Raw genomic sequence first — 21,221 nt, 5'->3', positions numbered from 1 at the left:
GGCCAGTGCACTCAGGCAACGGGACAGGGCAAGTTGTGTCCAGAGAACTATGAATGAGAGGAAAGTGTAGTGGTAAAATGTTGTCTCAGTCACAACCTGTCAGCAGCACATTTGGCAAAACAGTTGAAGCGCTGCCAGTGATGATCTCCTTCATGCTGCTGTTGTCAGTGCAACAGTCGGAGACGTAGTGAGGTGGTATCTGGCCTTTGCGTTCCTACGTCAGGTTCTCCAGGGGTATTGTAAAATAGGGGTGCTCAAAGAATATCACGAGTCCCTTTAACCCCACTACACTTTGTGAGTGTGTAGCGTACCCCCTTCACTGCAGTGTTCCTTTCTTTATATCGAGTCACACTCCTCTTCCACTGCTTTGTTTGCTGCTCCTCCTAAAAGACCACCAACGTTATGCTCACCCTAACATACAACCCCTTCCTATGTTTCATCACCAGCATAAGCAACCTTCGCTTTGGCAAGCACTCCCAAGGCCATCTCTTATTCCTTGTGCACATTCACCATAGCCCCCCATAGACTTGAACAGGAAAGATGAGCTGATCTCTATCCTTCTCCCTGTGAGAGTCTCTATGCACCTCCCTAGGCATAACATGGCTGCTGTAGATTGTAAAACCCAAGATTTCATCATGAAACTCCACACCTATGTAGAACATTTCATACTAAACTGCAGGTTTACAAACTCCACCGGCAGCATCTGAACCCAGAGTGAGATTTCTAGGTGTTGAGGGGCCAAACATTCTTGTGTGGCAAGTCGAATTCGTGACAGAAGCTTTCAGGATAAAAAACGTTACTTCATCCGGAGCTAAAAGTCAGGGTCTCTGTGATTTTAGACTGATTTTTAGATAGCGAATTGTGTGCCATATTATCAAGGACAGGCGATACATTATCGCCGCTTTTATCGGCAGGAAACTGCCTATAAAGCGGCGATAATGGGCTTGATAATAGGCTCTATGTAATTTCAATCGAAGCCCATGTTAGATGTGAATACATCTAACATGGGCTTCGATTGGAATTTATAGAGCATAATATCAAGCCCATTATCGCCACTTTATGGGCAGTTTCCTGCGATTAAAGCGGCAATAATGTATCGCCTGTCCTTGATAATATGCCCCTTTGTTTTTAGATGTTGATATTGCATAGCTTTATTTTAGTCTGTCCTTATTTTAGAAGATCTCTCCGAGAGTTAGTACACAGAATAAGTAACACAATTCACTTCTCTAATAATCAATCCTTCTTCTGGGTCTAAATTCCCGGCCTTTGCAAATATTAGTAAAAAACCAGTACAGTTCAGAGTATTGCAACAAAGCAAAAGTAAGGATCCAAGGAAGCACAATAAAGCATTTTTCTGTTGTATCCTTTTTGGTTTACACAATGGCACAATTATTATTTAAAGAACTTCCAGTCATAAGGAAGCACGCAAGAGCCTCATACTTAACTGTCTGTCAATATAATGGAAATCAGAAAAAACTTCCTCTTTGTAGAGAACAGCATATTCAGTTTTATACAAACCAATTAATCTCCTTTGAATATCTATATACGGTTTTCTCCAGAGGAGCTAACGTCTGACCTTTAGAATACAATACAATACAACACAATGCAGAAGAAAGCAATAGTGCTTCTGCAAAACTAATGACATCCAAGGCTGAGATACACAGATTAATGCAGAAAAATATTGAAGACATTGCAAGGCTAAGTGAATGAGCAGAGGAGGCATCAGTTTAATTTGTGTGTATATATATATATATATATATATATATATATATATATATATATATATATATATAATATACATGTATATATTCACTGAAAAAACCATAGGTTTTAGGGGTGTTATAGTTAGCTGGACATTTCACTCATACAAAACCATTGAAATTCCTCCGTTATAGTTAGTTGTACTAACTGTAACTCTCGCGCCCACAATCCACTGGTGATGAGGTCACATGTTACATCTTTCATGACATGGTCAGTGACATCACTGATGCCATCTCAAATGACATCACTGATGACATCATCCAGTGAGTGTGGTTTGGTTCGATATTTAAATAAGTATTATATATATAGCAATCTGCATTGAAGATTGAGTGGATGTATAAGTGTCTGGATGGAGGATATAGTAGCAGTGTGATTGACTGTCTAAGGGCCATATGTATCAAGCAAATTCACATTCGCAAAGGCCGAAATGCGAATTTGCTAAATGGTATGTAAGTACGAAAATGTTGGTGCAAAACAAGGAATCACATAAAATGCGATTCCTTATTTTGCGAGAATGAAAAATGTGCGAATTTCCTGCGATTACCTATTTTATCGATCTCTTTGTTTGCGATATTCGGAAAAGGGAAAAACGCAAAATAAGAAATCGCAATGGTATGTATGAAAAAATCGCAAATAGCCATTTTTGAAAATTAGCAATTTACAGAATCGCAATTACCACCAAGTAGGAGCAGGTGATAACCAGGTGCAACCTATTTAAGCAGTACCAGAATGCAACAGACTTTTTACCACAATGGCGGGGCTTTACCTGATAGCCAAGAGGATGCGACTGAGAGCTGCTGCACAGAGGAGGAGACGCCAGGATATTCCGTGCGCGCATCACCATCTACCAGCGCACTGAGGAGGACATCTACACTCACTACAGACTGGATGAAGACAGTATTCATGATTTAATTGAAGAACTCAGACCCTTCCTAGAACACCCCACACGCAGGACACAAGCCATCCCCACTCACATCCAGGTCCTGTGTTCACTAGACCTGTTGGCCTCAGGTAATTTTCAGGGTGTGATAGCCTCAGCAGGAAGGGTGTCACAAAGTGCCCTTTCGCGCTTTTTCCATGCGTTCCTTGATGCCATGGTACAGAGGATGCAACACCACATTTATTTCCCCAGCACCCCACAGGCACTAGACCAGACCAAGCAGGACTTTTTACCAAATTGCCCAATTTCCCCATGTGATAGGATGCATAGATGGGACGCATGTTGCAATATCCCCCCCTCAAACAATGAGTACATCTTCAGGAACCGGAAATGCTACCATTCACTAAACATACAGGTGGTGTGTGATGCCAAACACATCATAACGGACATAGTATCAAAGTATCCAGGCAGCACACATGACGCAATCATCTTCCGTCACAGTGGGCTACACCGTAGACTCTCAAGAGGGGAGTTTGACGAGGGATATCTACTAGGTAAATGCATTTAAACATAGGGCACATTTGTACTGACTACCATGTACAGTTTAGTGACTAATCATTAACATTTCAACCCACAGGTGACAGTGCATATGCTGTCCGGGATTTCATCATGACGCCCTACCTCAATCCTGCCAATGCTAGGGAGCGCAGATACAACAGGGCACACATAGCAACCAGAGGCACAATCGAACAGACATTCAGGATACTGAAGAGCAGATTCCGCTGCCTCCATAAAAGTGGAGGTGCACTCCAATACAGCCTACAAACATGTTGCAAGATAGTGGTAGCATGTGCCATGCTGCATAACATTGCCACCAGGAAAGGCACACCAGTGGAGCTGAGTGAATCAGAATCCTCTGACGTGGAGGGGACTGGACCAGGACGTATGGTAGCTGGTGTAGCTGGTGCAGCAGCTGGGTGCCAGAGGTGTGATGAGATTACGCGCAACTATTTCTAGGTAAGAAAAAATGACACAATGGCTTATCTTATGCGTGTGACTGTGTTTTTATTCCTTAATTGCAGGAGAAATAATGTCACACGTCCTTAATGGCAACTAGTCACACTCCATTTGTCATGCACATGTTTTACTCACAGTGCTATATGGAAAACAGGAGTGAGTGTTAAGTCAAGTCTGTAGACCACCTCTCCCAGTGGTATCAAAGTAAACACCTCATGTGCGTCGCAGCCAAGCTGAGGCCCCTGTTGGATGATGCACAGCATTATTCTAATTGGACGTTGTAGGCCTGTTGTTCCTGCCACTACGGCGCCTCTCCATGATGGGTGGTGGGGTGTTGCTGCTCTGCCCTGACTGTGCGTCCTCTTCACTGGGAGTTAGTACTCCAGGCCCTGTAGTACGAACTGCCCGCAGCTCGTCAACAGCAGATGTTACCTGCACAAGTGCAGTAGCTATATCCTGGCTACCAAGTGCAAACTGCCGCTGCATGTCTATGCTGCGCCTGGTCTGGATGTTTGTGGCAGAGGCCAAGCGGTTAATGGCCCGTGTATATCTATCCAGGCGCTGCTGCTCTCGGCGCCTAGCAGCACGGTCTGCGCGCATTTCTTCACAAAGCGCCTGCATAGCACCCCTCAGTTCTCTTGTTATTCCCCTGAAGCCTGCCCTCACCTCTCTTTGTAATGCTTTTATGTTTTTCGCTTGCAGGCGCTGCACCTGCAACATATTCATTTCCAGGTCGGCAAACACAGATTCGTCACCCCGACCTTCATTATTGCTGGTTGTGCGACGTCTGCGCCTGGCTGTGCCTTGTGGGACTTGGTGGTCTTGTGCACGGACCTCTTGCTGCGCTGTGTGTTATTAGAGTGCACATTTTCATCACTATCCTCTGCCTCGCCCTCCATTGGTGGTAGTGGTCTCACTATGTGTCTCCTTATTTTCTTTTCAGGGTTGACAGGGCTGCTCTCCATCCATGTGTTCCTCATGCTCTGCGTCTACTGAGTTTGGATGTTTATTCACAGTCCACTGCCTGTAGGTTGTGTTGTTGATGGTGCTGTGGACAGAACAGCACACAATTATTAACTGTACTCACTTGCACTGTGTAAATAAATTAATTTGACCGTTTGTGATTACATTTGTTAGTTATTTCCCTTTCCTGACCTGCACATGCTATTTTTGAATTGCTTGGCTGAAAATGCACAACTTTGAATGTCATGTGACTACATCTCCCATAATGCATTGCTGTGTCTGCCTGTGTACCTGCTCTGGAGCACAAATCTATTTCCCTGCCCCTAGGTCGCTGCTGGGGGGTGTTTGGGGGGTGTTAGGGGTGTGATGGCATGCTTCTTACCTGGTCCAGATGCTGGTTGATCGGAGATGTCCAAATCAGTCACGCCCCTCACGCTTTCTGGTTTTAGGGTATCCTCCACCAGTTCCTCCAGAGGTGTGGAGTCCGACACTGTAGAGTCCCTTCACCGGTGTGCCTGGACTGCTCCAGCCTGGCAGCTAACTTCTCTTTGGAGTGCTGGCGCAGGTCATACCAGCGCTTTTGTAGTTCATTCACACTCCGGTGTGTCACCCCCAGCCAGTGCATTCACTTTATGCTGTATGTAGGCCCAAATGCGCCCTTTACGGGTCTCTGGCACCTTCAGAGATTTCTTGCCAAACAGTAATTCATGATTTGGCACAATTTCCTGGATTAATGCCTGCAGTTCTGCCTCAGAGAATTTCTACTTCCTCTTCCTTGCACTTTCTCCCTCCTGCTGCTGCTGCTGCTACTATCACTCTATCTCTTGTTGTGTAAACTACTACATAAGTTGGCTACTAGCTATGTGAAAGGCTATATTAGTTATTAAATACTTAAGTGAGTATCTGTATGGGATAGTGAATGTGTGTGTGATTGGGTGGGAGGTGTGTGACTGTCCAAAGATGTGTAAATAGTTGATTTAGTAGGTATATGACATTACGACTGTATGTGTAAACAATTATTTGGGTGAGTGAATCTCTTTATGGGAGTGATGATGAGTAAATATATTTCTCAATGATACATGTCCAACAAAGTAGAAATATAAAAGGCATTATATGTGACAGTTGCTGTATATAAATAAGTATACATAAGACTCAGTGATTGTATGAGTGACTGTATTGAAAACTGTATACTTGTAATAGTGATTTTATAACACACTAAGGGGTCGATTCCGATCCCGTAAAAAGCGCTCCAAATCGTCGTACGGAGCATTTTTTTCCGTACGAATCGTACCCGTCCCCGTACGGACGACGTAGTACGATCCACACCCAATGCAGCTATCCGTACGAATCGTACCAGGGATCGTACGAATAGAATTTCCGTACGAATCGCCCTTGGAACCCGCAGTACACGAGGTTTGTACGGTTCTCGGCTGCTTTTTACGACCCGACAAGTACGATCCGTGTTGGATACGCTCCCTACGACCCTTTTTCTACGGGAGATGGAAACTGCCGTAAAATCAGGGTTCGCCCCGAAACAGTTACGGAACGCCCCCCCCGGGTACGGCGCGTACACCCCATGATCGCAGGGGTGCGTGCCGTACCCCTGCGATCATGGGGGTACGTGCCGTACACCCAGCGTACATGGGGTACGGGCTGTAGGGAAAGCGTTGGATAGCGTAGGGGTTAAAATTACTATTCCCACTCCAGAGGGTGCAACAGTAGGGAAAGCGTTGGATAGCGTAGGGGTAAAAATTACTATTCCCACACCAAAGGGTGCAACAGTAGGGAAAGCGCTGGATAGCGTAGGGGTAAAAATTACTATTCCCACTCCAAAGAGTGTAACAGTAGGGAAAGCGTTGGATAGCGTAGGGGTAAAAATTACTATTCCCACTCCAGTGAGTGCAACAGTAGGGAAAGCATTGGATAGCGTAGGAGTAAAAATTACTTTTCCCACTCCAGAGAGTGCAACAGTAGGGAAAGCATTGGATAGCGTAGGGGTAGAAATTACTATTCCCACTCCAGACAGTGCAACAGTAGGGAAAGCGCTGGATAGCGTAGGGGTAAAAATTACTATTCCTACTCCAGAGGATGCAACAGTAGAGAAAGCATTGGATAGCGTAGGGGTAAAAATTACTATTCCCACTCCAAAGGGTGCAACAGTAGGGAAAGCGTTGGATAGCGTAGGGGTAAAAATTACTATTCCCACTCCAGAGAGTGCAACGGTATGGAAAGCGTTGGATACCGTAGGGGTAAAAATTACTATTCCCACTCCAGAGAGTCTAACAGTAGGGAAAACGTTGGATAGTGTAGGGGTAAAAATTACTATTCCCACTCCAGAGAGTGCAACAGTAGGGAAAGCGTTGGATAGCGTAGGGGTGAAAATTACTATTCCCACTCCAGAGAGTGCAACAGTAGGGAAAGCGTTGGATAGCGTAGGGATGAAAATTACTATTCCCACTCCAGAGAGTGCAACAGTAGAGAAAGTGTTGGATAGCGTAGGGGTGAAAATTACTATTCCCACTCCAGAGAGTGCAACAGTAGGGAAAGCATTGGATAGCGTTGGGATGAAAATTACTATTCCCACTCCAGAGAGTGCAACAGTAGAGAAAGCTTTGGATAGCGTAGGGGTGAAAATTACTATACCCACTCCAGAGAGTGCAACAGTAGGGAAAGCGTTGGATAGCGTAGGGGTAAAAATTACTATTCCCACTCCAGTGAGTACAATAGTAAGGAAAGCGCTGGAACACAAAACAATAAAAAAACTATCAACATTTTTTTTTAATTTAATTTCCAATATAAACATAATTAATATATACATTTAAATATATTATTATTAACAAAGATAATAAAAATTATTTAATTACACATTATTTAAAACTATAATATCCACCACACACCTAAAATTAATTACACGATTACATTTAATATTTACTAATTAATTAATGAAAATTAATGTATTTATTATTTAATTAATTAATTAATTACCAGCTTTCACACCATATACACTTAAAAACACAACAACACACACCTAAAATTAATTACACATTTACAATTAATAATTACGAATTAATTAATGGTCATTAATTTAAAAATTATTTATTAATTATTCAATAATTAATTAATTAGTTATCACCCTTCACACCATTTACACGTATGAACTCCCCAACACACACCTAAAATTAATTAAACAATTAACATAATTAATTATTAATTGACTAATTGAAATTAATTAACAACGAATTATTAAACTATTATTAATTAATTAACACATTAATTAATCAATTAATGTTATATAATTAAATTACTTCCCACCCTATTCCCCTATAAACCCACAACCCGCTACGGAAGTAATAACACAAAATTAAACATAAAAAACATTAATAACTAATACAATTCCAAAACATATAATAAAATAACAAACAATTCTCATTTAAAACATTAAAATACATAACATTAGTAATAAATCGATATTTTTGTAAACTATATTTTTGTAAACGATATTCATTACAACTATATTATTGTTATCGATATTATTTACCTGTCAATCGATATTCTGGTCAAACTATATATTTGTTCCACTCGATATTTCTGCAGAGATATTAATGTCAGACGATATTTCTACGTCGATATTAATACTCTGCACCGGTTTCAAATATGGTACTCCATATTTAATAATGAGTGTTGAAAGGTTACACTAGTGTATGATGAGTTGTATCAGATTGTCACATGGATGATGTCATCAGTGATGTCATCAGTGATGTCATTTGAGATGGCATCAGTGATGTCATCATTGATGTCACTGACCATGTCATGAATGATGTAATATGTGACATCATCACCTGAGGATTGTGGGCACGAGAGTTACAGTTAGTACAACTAACTATAACGGAGGAATTTCAATGGTTTTGTATGAGTGAAATGTCCAGCTAACTATAACACCCCTAAAACCTATGTATTTTTCAGTGAATTTCTAAGGTTTTTTAAATGCTAATTCCTATCTATAACCTGCCTGAAACCTATGGTTTTTTCAGTGAATTTCGAAAGGTTTTTTAAATGACAAGTCCTGCTTATAATGTTGACCACTTCCCCATATTTTCAACAATAGTTCCACTTACCACTAACAAATTAACATCAATATTTAAGTAATGTAAGAACGTCGAATATGTTCTGCGTGAATTACATTCAACTCACACCCATGTTTTAAGAGCAATATGGGATCGAGTTTCTAATTATACTTTGCACGCCCAACAAAATCACAATACTCAGCGCTACAATCACCACAACCATCCCCACGGACCCATCCCTCCTACTACCTCAGAGGCAGCGCAAAACAGTACTACGGACCTTTCCAAAATAATATATCTTCTCAATAGTACACTACCTTAATCTACAGAGATGTGGCAACCAGGTATGTATGAGGGAAAGAACTCGAACATCAACTCGAACATCGACAATAATGTATACAACGCTAAGACTACCGGTGAAGTACTATACAAAATTCACTATAGAAATCAAAAATGTATCAGTGTGTACATATACCATTGATGCGTGTAGTGTACTGAACAGTGGATGCAACCATATTATCTCAGACAGTGGGTAATATTTTGCTCATGTAGCTCTGTTCACCCCTCCCCCTTTGAAACCGAAGTGGAGTGGGCTACTCCAATATACACAATGTCAACGTAAGACTATAAATAATTAGGTTACGCCTTGGGCGTGATTCACTTCTGAAAAGAGAAGAGACCCTGCCACAGCAAAGGTCCGCACCCTGCCATGTGGCTGCCGGCATGACTGCGTACTTCCTCGATACAGGCCCATTGCGAACTCAGTGCCACACCACCACAGACCTATGTCTGTATCGACTTCTGCCTTCGATCTACACTGCGGACAGCAGGGTTCACAACTTAAATTCAGATTTGCAACTGTACTACGGACAGCGTTGAGTCCAGCCTTGCTTTATTTAAGGTAGACCCAAATGGATTCTATGTCTTCCGATTTTGTAAGAGAATGTGACAAAAAGCATCCATCTATACCTGGGCTCACTACAGTCTTCAATCTACCCTGCGGACAGCAGGGTTCTCAACTTAAATTCAGATTTGCATCTGTACTATGGACAGAGTTGAATCCAGCCTTGCTTTATTTAAGGCAGAGACAATTGTACTATGTCCTCAGATTCTGTTAACTGTGACAAAATACCATTCATCGATCTTTGTGTCGACTGCTGATTTCAATCTACACTGCGTACAACAGGGTTCACAACTTGAATTCAGCTTTCCATCTACACCATGGACAGCATTCAAAATATCCTTGATTTATTTAAGGTAGACCCAAATGGATTCTATGTCTTCCGATTTTGTAAGAAAATGTGACAAAAAGCATTCATCTATACCTGGGCTCACTATAGTCTTCAATCTACACTGCGGACAGCAGGGTTCTCAACTTAAATTCAGATTTTCATCTGTACTATGGACAGAGTTGAATCCAGCCTTGCTTTATTTAAGGCAGAGACAATTGTACTATGTCCTCAGATTCTGTTAACTGTGACAAAATACCATTCATCGATCTTTGTGTCGACTGCTGATTTCAATCTACACTGCGTACAACAGGGTTCACAACTTGAATTCAGCTTCCATCTACACTACGGACAGCATTCAAAATATCCTTGATTTATGTAAGGCAGAGACAATGTTGTTAATAAATGCCACAAAAAACATTCCTCAATGTCTGTACTAAGTACTGCCTTCACATGTACACTGCGGACAGCAGGGTTCACAACTTGATACCAGAAGCGGAGAAGCACTACAAACAACATTTAATTCACTCTCGATGTATTTAAGGCAGAGACAATTGTACTGTGTCCTCAGATTCTGTTAACTGTGACAAAATAGCATTCATCCATCTTTGTGTCGACTACTGCCTCAAATCTACACTGCGTACAACAGGGTTCACAACTTGAATTTAGCTTTCCATCCACACTAGGGACAGCATTCAAAATATCCTTGATTTATGTAAGGCAGAGACAATTTTGTTAATGAATGAATGCCAGAAAAAACATTCCTCAATGTCTGTACTAAGTACTGCCTTCAAATGTACACTGCGGACAGCAGGGTTCACAACTTGATACCAGAAGCGGTTAAGCACTACAGACAACATTGAATTCATTCTTGATTTATTTAAGGCAGAGACAATTCTACTGTGTGGTCAGATTTTGTTACCATATGTGACAAAAAAGCATTTGTCGATGTTTCTGTGGACTACTGCCATAAATGTACTCAGCGGAGAGCAGGGTTCACAACTAGAATTCAGTTTTCCATCTACACTACGGACAGCATTCAAATTATCCTTGATTTATGTAAGGCAAATACTATTTTATAAAAGGATGCCACAAAAAAATAGTGAGCTCTCAATTTATTTAAGGGACAAAAATACTACTGTGTTGTCAGTTTTATGTCAGCAATGAGGCATACTATCACTTTTAAGTGGAATTCATGCAGAATCCCATCGACAAAAGATATTACTTCAATTACTTTCCCTCCCTCACACCACGCATCATCGCAGAATATGTACACGCTAAGAACCAAAGATACTAGGAACTCAGTGGACTAAAAATGATTATCACGTGCCCTTACTAAGGCACCATTCACAACACAAAAAACATTACTATCAATACAGCCTGCTTGGACTATGCATCATTGCAGGCTCCACAGAACCTTCCTGTTTTACATACCACTAACTCAGTGTAAACCAAAATAAGTATAACACCTATCAAACCCTACACAATATCCCTTTATTATGCTTCCTTAAAAAACTTAGTTTATATTACTTATAGATTTAGTTCAATAATAAAATGCATGCTGCATACATATTCTAACTTTCACTTCAATCATAATTGCAGATGATGCACTCAAACCTAAGATGTACACTGCGGACAGCAGGGTTTATAATGTACAAATGGGGGTGGGCCAGGTATAGTACCACTCAGGCGCGTAGGTGCGGGATCCCAGGCTCGTCAGCCCGCTGCTCAAGGGAGCTTTAAAGTTACAAATGGGGGTGGGGTCGCACACTACTCACACACCGGCGGTGTCGCCCCCAAGGACTCTGGTCAATGTAGTAAAGTGTTCGCGATGCATCATCTTTCGATCTTCTGCTATCTTCGCTGTCTTCGCCATCCCTGGACACGTGTTTTGGGGTATTACCCCTCATCAGCAGGGATAGGCCGTGTACTGGGGTTGCAGATGGCTGCCAATATCTGGCAGGTATAGTACCACTCAGGCGCGTAGGTGCGGGATCCCAGGCTCGTCAGCCCGCTGCTCAAGGGAGCTTTAAAGTTACAAATGGGGGTGGGGTCGCACACTACTCACACATCGGCGGTGTCGCCCCTAAGGACTCTGGTCAATGTAGTAAAGTGTTCGCGATGCATCATCTTTCGATCTTCTGCTATCTTCGCTGTCTTCGCCATCCCTGGACACGTGTTTCGGGGTATTACCCCTCATCAGCAGGGATAGGCCGTGTACTGGGGTTGCCGATGGCTGCCAATATCTGCCAGGTATAGTACCACTCAGGCGCGTAGGTGCGGGATCCCAGGCTCGTCAGCCCGCTGCTCAAGGGAGCTTTAAAGTTACAAATGGGGGTGGGGTCGCACACTACTCACACACCGGCGGTGTCGCCCCTAAGGACTCTGGTCAATGTAGTAAAGTGTTCGCGATGCATCATCTTTCGATCTTCTGCTATCTTCGCTGTCTTCGCCATCCCTGGACACGTGTTTTGGGGTATTACCCCTCATCAGCAGGGATAGGCCGTGTACTGGGGTTGCCGATGGCTGCCAATATCTGCCAGGTATAGTACCACTCAGGCGCGTAGGTGCGGGATCCCAGGCTCGTCAGCCCGCTGCTCAAGGGAGCTTTAAAGTTACAAATGGGGGTGGGGTCGCACACTACTCACACACCGGCGGTGTCGCCCCTAAGGACTCTGGTCAATGTAGTAAAGTGTTCGCGATGCATCATCTTTCGATCTTCTGCTATCTTCGCTGTCTACGCCATCCCTGGACACGTGTTTCGGGGTATTACCCCTCATCAGCAGGGATAGGCCGTGTACTGGGGTTGCCGATGGCTGCCAATATCTGCCAGGTATAGTACCACTCAGGCGCGTAGGTGCGGGATCCCAGGCTCATCAGCCCGCTGCTCAAGGGAGCTTTAAAGTTACAAATGGGGGTGGGGTCGCACACTACTCACACACCGGCGGTGTCGCCCCTAAGGACTCTGGTCAATGTAGTAAAGTGTTCGCGATGCATCATCTTTCGATCTTCTGCTATCTTCGCTGTCTTCGCATCCCTGGACACGTGTTTCGGGGTATTACCCCTCATCAGCAGGGATAGGCCGTGTACTGGGGTTGCCGATGGCTGCCAATATCTGCCAGGTATAGTACCACTCAGGCGCGTAGGTGCGGGATCCCAGTCTCGTCAGCCCGCTGCTCAAGGGAGCTTTAAAGTTACAAATGGGGGTGGGGTCGCACACTACTCACACACCGGCGGTGTCGCCCCTAAGGACTCTGGTCAATGTAGTAAAGTGTTTGCGATGCATCATCTTTCGATCTTCTGCTATCTTCGCTGTCTTCGCCCTCCCTGGACACGTGTTTCGGGGTATTACCCCTCATCAGCAGGGATAGGCCGTGTACTGGGGTTGCCGATGGCTGCCAATATCTGCCAGGTATAGTACCACTCAGGCGCGTAGGTGCGGGATCCCAGGCTCGTCAGCCCGCTGCTCAAGGGAGCTTTAAAGTTACAAATGGGGGTGGGGTCGCACACTACTCACACACCGGCGGTGTCGCCCCTAAGGACTCTGGTCAATGTAGTAAAGTGTTCGCGATGCATCATCTTTCAATCTTCTGCTATCTTCGCTGTCTTCGCCATCCCTGGACACGTGTTTCGGGGTATTACCCCTCATCAGCAGGGATAGGCCGTGTACTGGGGTTGCCGATGGCTGCCAATATCTGCCAGGTATAGTACCACTCAGGCGCGTAGGTGCGGGATCCCAGGCTCGTCAGCCTGCTGCTCAAGGGAGCTTTAAAGTTACAAATGGGGGTGGGGTCGCACACTACTCACACACCGGCGGTGTCGCCCCTAAGGACTCTGGTCAATGTAGTAAAGTGTTCGCGATGCATCATCTTTCGATCTTCTGCTATCTTCGCTGTCTTCGCCATCCCTGGACACGTGTTTCGGGGTATTACCCCTCATCAGCAGGGATAGGCCGTGTACTGGGGTTGCCGATGGCTGCCAATATCTGCCAGGTATAGTACCACTCAGGCGCGTAGGTGCGGGATCCCAGGCTCGTCAGCCCGCTGCTCAAAGGAGCTTTAAAGTTACAAATGGGGGTGGGGTCGCACACTACTCACACACTGGCGGTGTCGCCCCTAAGGACTCTGGTCAATGTAGTAAAGTGTTCGCGATGCATCATCTTTCGATCTTCTGCTATCTTCGCTGTCTTCGCCATCCCTGGACACGTGTTTCGGGGTATTACCCCTCATCAGCAGGGATAGGCCGTGTACTGGGGTTGCCGATGGCTGCCAAAATCTGCCAGGTATAGTACCCTCAGGCGCGTAGGTGCGGGATCCCAGGCTCGTCAGCCCGCTGCTCAAGGGAGCTTTAAAGTTACAAATGGGGGTGGGGTCGCACACTACTCACACACCGGCGGTGTCGCCCCTAAGGACTCTGGTCAATGTAGTAAAGTGTTTGCGATGCATCATCTTTCGATCTTCTGCTATCTTCGCTGTCTTCGCCGTCCCTGGACACGTGTTTCGGGGTATTACCCCTCATCAGCAGGGATAGGCCGTGTACTGGGGTTGCCGATTGCTGCCAATATCTGCCAGGTATAGTACCACTCAGGCGCGTAGGTGCGGGATCCCAGGCTCGTCAGCCCGCTGCTCAAGGGAGCTTTAAAGTTACAAATGGGGGTGGGGTCGCACACTACTCACACACCGGCGGTGTCGCCCCTAAGGACTCTGGTCAATGTACCTGGCAGATATTGGCAGCCATCGGCAACCCCAGTACACGGCAGCACTGGCATACGTCAGGCCAGCCAACTCTGCTTACGCTACCAGGAACAAACAAAAACACAGCATTGCCCAGATTTCCATTGTAGTGATTTCTTAGTTCCAGGTCTAGTTGTCAAAACCGCACATACACACTCCCTCATGGCTGGTATACACCCACACCAATCCAGCACATGCGTCACTACACACGTGATCCTACCAACAAAAAAGACCGGGCGGACTTGCTCTACGCCATTTTGGAGTTGCTCCCATCCCAAGAACTGTGATGGGCCGTCCTACTGGTTCAAACGCCTCATGTAGGCCCGAACCACCAAACAGGGGGGCCCACTACCATGTGCGTGGCGTCTTTGGTCACTGAGTTAGTGGTATCGGAAGTACTGAGCGGGTGAAGAACCTGCGATGATGATGATGGGAGCACAAGTATGTCGTTATCCATTGAGATATCAAGACTCAGCACAATATGTGAGACTTCTTAGTGGCAGATCGGGGCTACATGATGTAGAAGGTGTCCTGTCCACAAAAAGGTGAGCAATGAGGCCTGGGTGCGCATCGGAGGGAGTCGATGGGGTGCAGCAGACTGGATACAAAAAAAGCGACACAACTATTTAGACAAACGCAGTCCTATATAGTGTATCAAATTACATGTATATATATTTTTCTCCAATAGCAGGAACGTTTTTATAATCGGTCCAACGTGCAGAATATAAATTATACAAATAGTTCTTTTAAATTTGAGAGGGAATGTGGGTGAAAGGTCGATGTTATTCAACTCCACATTTAGTAACAATTACCAATCATAAGATCTTTCTTTTATTATCTTTTAGATGTAGAGCTTCAGGGTGCATTATGTCCCGGCACATGGTGAAATACACACACTGGTGACAGAGAGGTGAGCTGCGAATATTCTTTACAGTCACTTTCTCACTTCCTCTCTCCTTTGATAAAAAAATTACACGCAATGTTAACTTCCTTTTTATCTTACAGGTTGTGTTTCACAAATTGACATCCCCCAACACCTCTAAAACTCAACATTCAAGGATTCTGCGATGATGCGTGGACATCGTAACAACTTCTGAGAAAGCTGCTTCGACACGTAGTGCGCCCTCTTTGAATCGGGCCAATGGCACAAGGTGAGCAAAAAAGCTTGTTTCCGAAACGACAAGTCATCAGTAAAATGAGAAATGGGTAGTGTGCAGTAGCTACACTGTGTAGGAATGTACAATTACCTTCGGCCAGTGAGAATAGATAAGTTACAACAGTTTGAACGGCAGGTGTACGAGCCCCTTGCGCCACTTTTTTGTCACTTTTAACATGGGAAAAGTGGCGCAAGGAGCTTCTAAATCTGCCTCTGACTTCCCAAGAAAAACCTTCCCCTCGGTACTCTGCGAGTCAATGGGGTGCAACAGTCTAGATACCCAATATTGAGAACTCACCGCTATGCAGGGGGAATGCAGGGGATATAGTACTTTGGAAAAAAACAGGGCACAGACATCTCCTTACAGTGCAACTTGTAATATGGTATCCTGAGTGTACAAAAATATAAACCAAAAATGTACGTGTGCATTTGTATATACTATGCTATTACTAACTCTATAAACTATCTTTCAGATCACTAAAATGGAGGGTGCACTATGAAGCAACACGTCCTTGGACACACAACGGAGTCAAAAGGTGAGCTACGAGTATTTTCTCCAGTATTTACTGCTCCATCTATAACTTTTTCTCTCTCCCATGTTTCAATGTTGTTTTTTCTCTCTTTCTCACTCTCTATCACATAATTTCTCTTTCTCTTTTAAAGTTATGGACGCTGCTGTCCACTTTGCCGTGTACAACCTTAGCTGACTACAAGTTGTGAATTCTGTTGGCCATAGTGTTTACAAAAGGTAAGCAGAGCGGCCTAGATGTACAATACATCAGATTAAATACATTAGAACTAAAGGAGCCCATTTGCAAGCCCCTTGCGCCATTGTCGCGCCACTTTCAACATGAGAAAAGTAACACAAAAGTGGCGCAACACTCTTCTAAATAAGCCCTAAAGAATATTGTCCTGCATAATGACTTGATCTGTCACCTAATTCTGTCTCATCTTTGAATAATTTTAAAGACCTGTTGATCTGTAATATAAATCTGACGCAGTAGGCACTCCCATACAGACACCGCTCGAACGCAGGCCTATAAGACAATTGAAATGTATCAGGCACACTGCACACGTAAAAATAAGGAAATATTACCTAGTGTTACCTTGACTTGTAATATTTGACCTCATTTGGTCACATCGATCTAATTTTAAACACTAATTTTCTTTTTTGTTTTGCAGATTACCTACCGTACTTCTATTGGAGTCCATATCACATTTTGTTTATTATATTATTTTGGTAAATTTCTGCTCCTAATTATTTATTATATTGTTACGTTTAAGTTACGTTTCCAGTTATTTATTGTTGTTTTAATAAAAAGTTAATAAAAACAAATATATACAACTTTTTTGGGAGGGGATAGCAGTCCCCAATAGAAATAATATTTATAATTTGAAGTATAATTCTGAGGCTAACTCTTTACCGGATCTTTACTAGAGTCTATAGCTACAACTAACGGTTCCTATGGAAAAGTTTTAAAACTCCAGCACAATAACTTTTTCCATTAGCAACATAGTGTGGTGAACTTCTAACCTCTGTGCTTACGTAAATGTTCCATGAACTGTCACTATGGTAACAGGCAGAAAGCCGTTTGGGGGTAGGATTGAAAGGTACAAAAACCGTTATATTTACCCTGGATCCTCTACAAGACAAAAAGGAAAGCAAAGTAAAACAAAACACTGTGTACCAGATTTACAACCCCCTTGCACCACTTTCACGTCCAAGGCCCCCCGCTGCAAGTGTGGGGGCCTCAATGACCTCCCTCAAGTCCCGGGAACCACCATCCCCGGGGAATAGTATATTGTGGGAGGCAGGCTGCGTGGCCCTCTGACTGGTGCCCTCGAGGGCCCTGGGGAGCGCCACGCCCAGGGCCGGTTCCTGCAGTGTCCCCGGGTACCTACTCCCAGGACACTGCTGTTTGCTTTGAGAGGGTGTGAGTCTCACGGCTCCCGTCCTCCCATAACAAACTTAATTTGCATTTTGAAAGACAGAGCAGTGAAATCTGTTCTCACTTTCAAAATCCAAAGCAGACTGCTTTTCCACATGCACGTTAGCATCTCCCCTTGCGGAAAAGCAATGGCGGCTCCCGAACAACGCGGGCATTTTGGCTCCCCCCACGGTCCCCGACATTTTTTATAAGACCCGGGGGATAGGGTCCCCGAGAATATTAGAAATTACTGATAGGGGCTAGTTTTTTCACAATAAAAGTTAAAGTTGCGCACCCAGCACAGCGCTCAGTGCGACGCCCTGGATGCACGACTCATAATCTGTAGGGCCTTTGCTGCACAACTTCTAAGCGTTTAGGAGCCGGCATTACTTTTCCACATCAGGAGCTACTAACATGCAGCTCCCCATGTGGAAAAGCAATCTCATTTAGATTTTGAAAGAGAGAACAGATTTCCTTTCTATGAGAGGGCGGGATGGGCATCCAGGGACACTGCAAAAAGCTGCCCTCCAACAATACATACAGCCCCGGGGAGTGGTAGTCCTCAGGGCTTTGGAGACATTACTGCCACCCCTCCCCAGTCATGATTTTTTTTGTAACCCCGGGGGGTAACGGGCCCTCAAGTGCTCCAGGAGGGGGGCTACGTAGTCCCCCTCCCACAATACATAAACCCCCGAGGGGTAATGGTCCCCGCGGCTTTGAGGACCTTCGACTCCTCCCCCCACAATTTTTCTTTTTGGCCGGGGGGGGGCAAGATCCCCAAGGCTGGGGGGCCCCTTTGGGCCCCACATAAAATGTAATAATTTTGCCCACGGTAATTAACCCCCCGGAGACAAATTATTAAAAAAACTTTTATTTATTTTACGGCACAGTCCACGCACCCTACACGCACCTGCCGGTTTAAAAAAAAAAGTGGTCCCTCGTGGTCCTTATGGGACCCCCCTAAGCAGGTCTAGAGGGTAAAAAAATTTCTACCCTGCCCCCTTTCTCCGTTTTGAACCCATATTCCACTGACTTCCTCAGCCTCGCTTCTACCGAGGCACAGAATGGCTGCCAACAGTTCCTGGTTTCGAATGTTTACAACCGCTTGACAGCCAATTAGCATTGAGTGCATGATTGGGACGGTGCGCTTATGGTACGATGCCAATCCTTGCACAATCAGCGGATCCATAGGTATATAAATGAATTTAACCATCATTTTCTCAAGAACTTCTGAACATATTAACACCATTTAAGCAAAAGGCACAAGTCTGAGGACTACCTCTTTGCCAAATTTGATGTAATTTCGATCAGCCGTTCGGGCTGTAGCCGTGGCTTAAGGTCCTATGGGAAATTGGGATTGCATGGGGAAAACACATTCTGGGACCCCCTTTTTTCTCGGCCCCCACTTTTTATGAATCACCCCCAATCTTTCAGGGATGGAGCGGAACTGAACTGGCCAAAAGTTTGGAAAATTTTGAGAACATTCATCAATCGGCGCCAAAGTTATTGGCAATAGAATTTTGTGCATTTCCTATGCATAATAGGTCCTAACTATAACTACCTACTGGCGACCGTCAGTAGGTAATATGTATATATATTGTTAGCGCTTTGAAGCAGTTCTATATAGTAATCAAGATAGTTAACACTTTTCAAATGTGAAAACGCAACATAGTAACTTGCAGTTTCACATACAAGAATGCGTGTAGTAGAGCGGTAGATACCCAGGCACTGGTGGTGGATGTGCGTGCCTATGTGTGCGTGCCCGTGTGGGCGTGCATGTTCGAACCCCTTCAGGACTCTGGAGAGCCGAGCACTGGTTTGATGGGCATTCCTGAAAAGCCGCTGCACTGAGAGTGTAACACTAAATGTGTGTCTATGTGGAGCAGTGAGCCCTGATGGTGTGTGTGTTGTATGTACACACCAGTAGCATGGCCTCTGGCTGTTAGCGTCACATACAAAGCCACAGCATCGCTGGACTGGAAACTAGAATCTATAATAAAATAAATAAAAGTTTGAAAACTGAGGTGAGGGGTCTCTAGAGGCTCCCAGGATCTTGAAAGAGCCCTCTCCCCCCTCCCCTAATCCGAACCAGAACCAGAGCCTCCTTCACTCTTCTGCTGTCCAGAACAGATTGGAAGACCCCTCTCTTCACAGGACACCAGCTTGCTAATGCATGCAGCTTTGTACAGCGCCAAGAGGCAGCGGAGCGCTGTACAGGCCCAAAACACTTAAAATTATGACTATTCCAGTGCTTCATTGCTCTCTAGCCAGGTTTGCTTTATATAAACCCACATACACATGCTCAAAGCAGTCTGGGCACTGACGTGTGCACAGAAACACATGTAGGCAGCAGAGCGCCGTTATTTTGTTTGTGTGTGCACACAAGCATCTGCAGCCTAGCTCTGATGGTGTGTTGTTCATGCACTGATGTGTCTGTAGCAGTAAGAGCAATTACTGTGTGTGTGCACACATGTTTGCAGCCTAACTATGATGGTGTGTGTTTACAGGCGGGTCTGTAGCAGTCGATGCACTGTTTGTGTGTGTCAACACACATCTGCAGCAGTAAGAGCAGTTATTGTGTGCACACACTTGTCTGAAGGAGAGCCCTGGTGGTGTGCGTGCACAGACACGTGTAGTGCAGTCCATGCACTGTGTGAACACACACATGTCTGCAGCTGTGAGATCATGTATTGTGTACTCACACTTGTGTGCAGCAGTCCGTGCACTGTGTGAACACACTTGTGGGCAGCAGTCCATGCACTGTGTCAATACATACACACCTGCAGCTGTGAGATCACGCATTGTGAGATCAAGTATTATGTATGTGTGTGTGTTGACACACTTGTGTGTATTCGTCCACACCCAGGCAGTGTGTCTGTGCACTCTAGGCCCCTCCTACCACATGTCCCCTTCAGCAGTCACAGACGGTCTCGGCCTGTCTCTCGAGGTGGAGGCAAAGATGGGGAATTATCTCGAATGGAGGGAGGCTCGGGGGGGTCTGCTCTGAGCCGATCAAACCCCGGCCCATCTGCACATCTCTGAACACCTACGATGGAGGCTGGGCTGGAAATACAGAGGAAGACGGCCTGGACGGACAAGATGGAAGAGGGAATGGAGCAGTAATACTCACAGTACGGCCCGGGGGCCGTTTACAGCCCTCTTTACCGTTAAATGAGCCCCCCGTGAATGGCCGCACGAGCTGCTGTTTATTTGCTAGCCTACACCGCGTGGTCATCGCTAGCGGGTGCCCACCCCGGGTGCCAGCCTAATTAGAAACCCAGCGGGTGCCCACCCGGTGGGTTTACTGCCAGTGGAAGCGGGTGCCCACCCCAAATGCCGGCACCTTGAAAATCGGGAGCGGGAGCCTACCCCGCGTGTGCCCTGGAGGAGCAGGTGCCTACCCCGCAATTGTCCTTAACTGAAGGCAGGAGCCCACCCCGCCATTGCCGGGAGCCACTGGGAGCACTGTCTGGCCTCCCCGATGACGACA

The sequence above is a fragment of the Lissotriton helveticus genome, chromosome 4_1 (genome assembly GCF_964261635.1).
Source record: "Lissotriton helveticus chromosome 4_1, aLisHel1.1, whole genome shotgun sequence".
NCBI lineage: Eukaryota > Metazoa > Chordata > Amphibia > Caudata > Salamandridae > Lissotriton > Lissotriton helveticus.
This window is presented reverse-complemented; position numbering follows the sequence as displayed.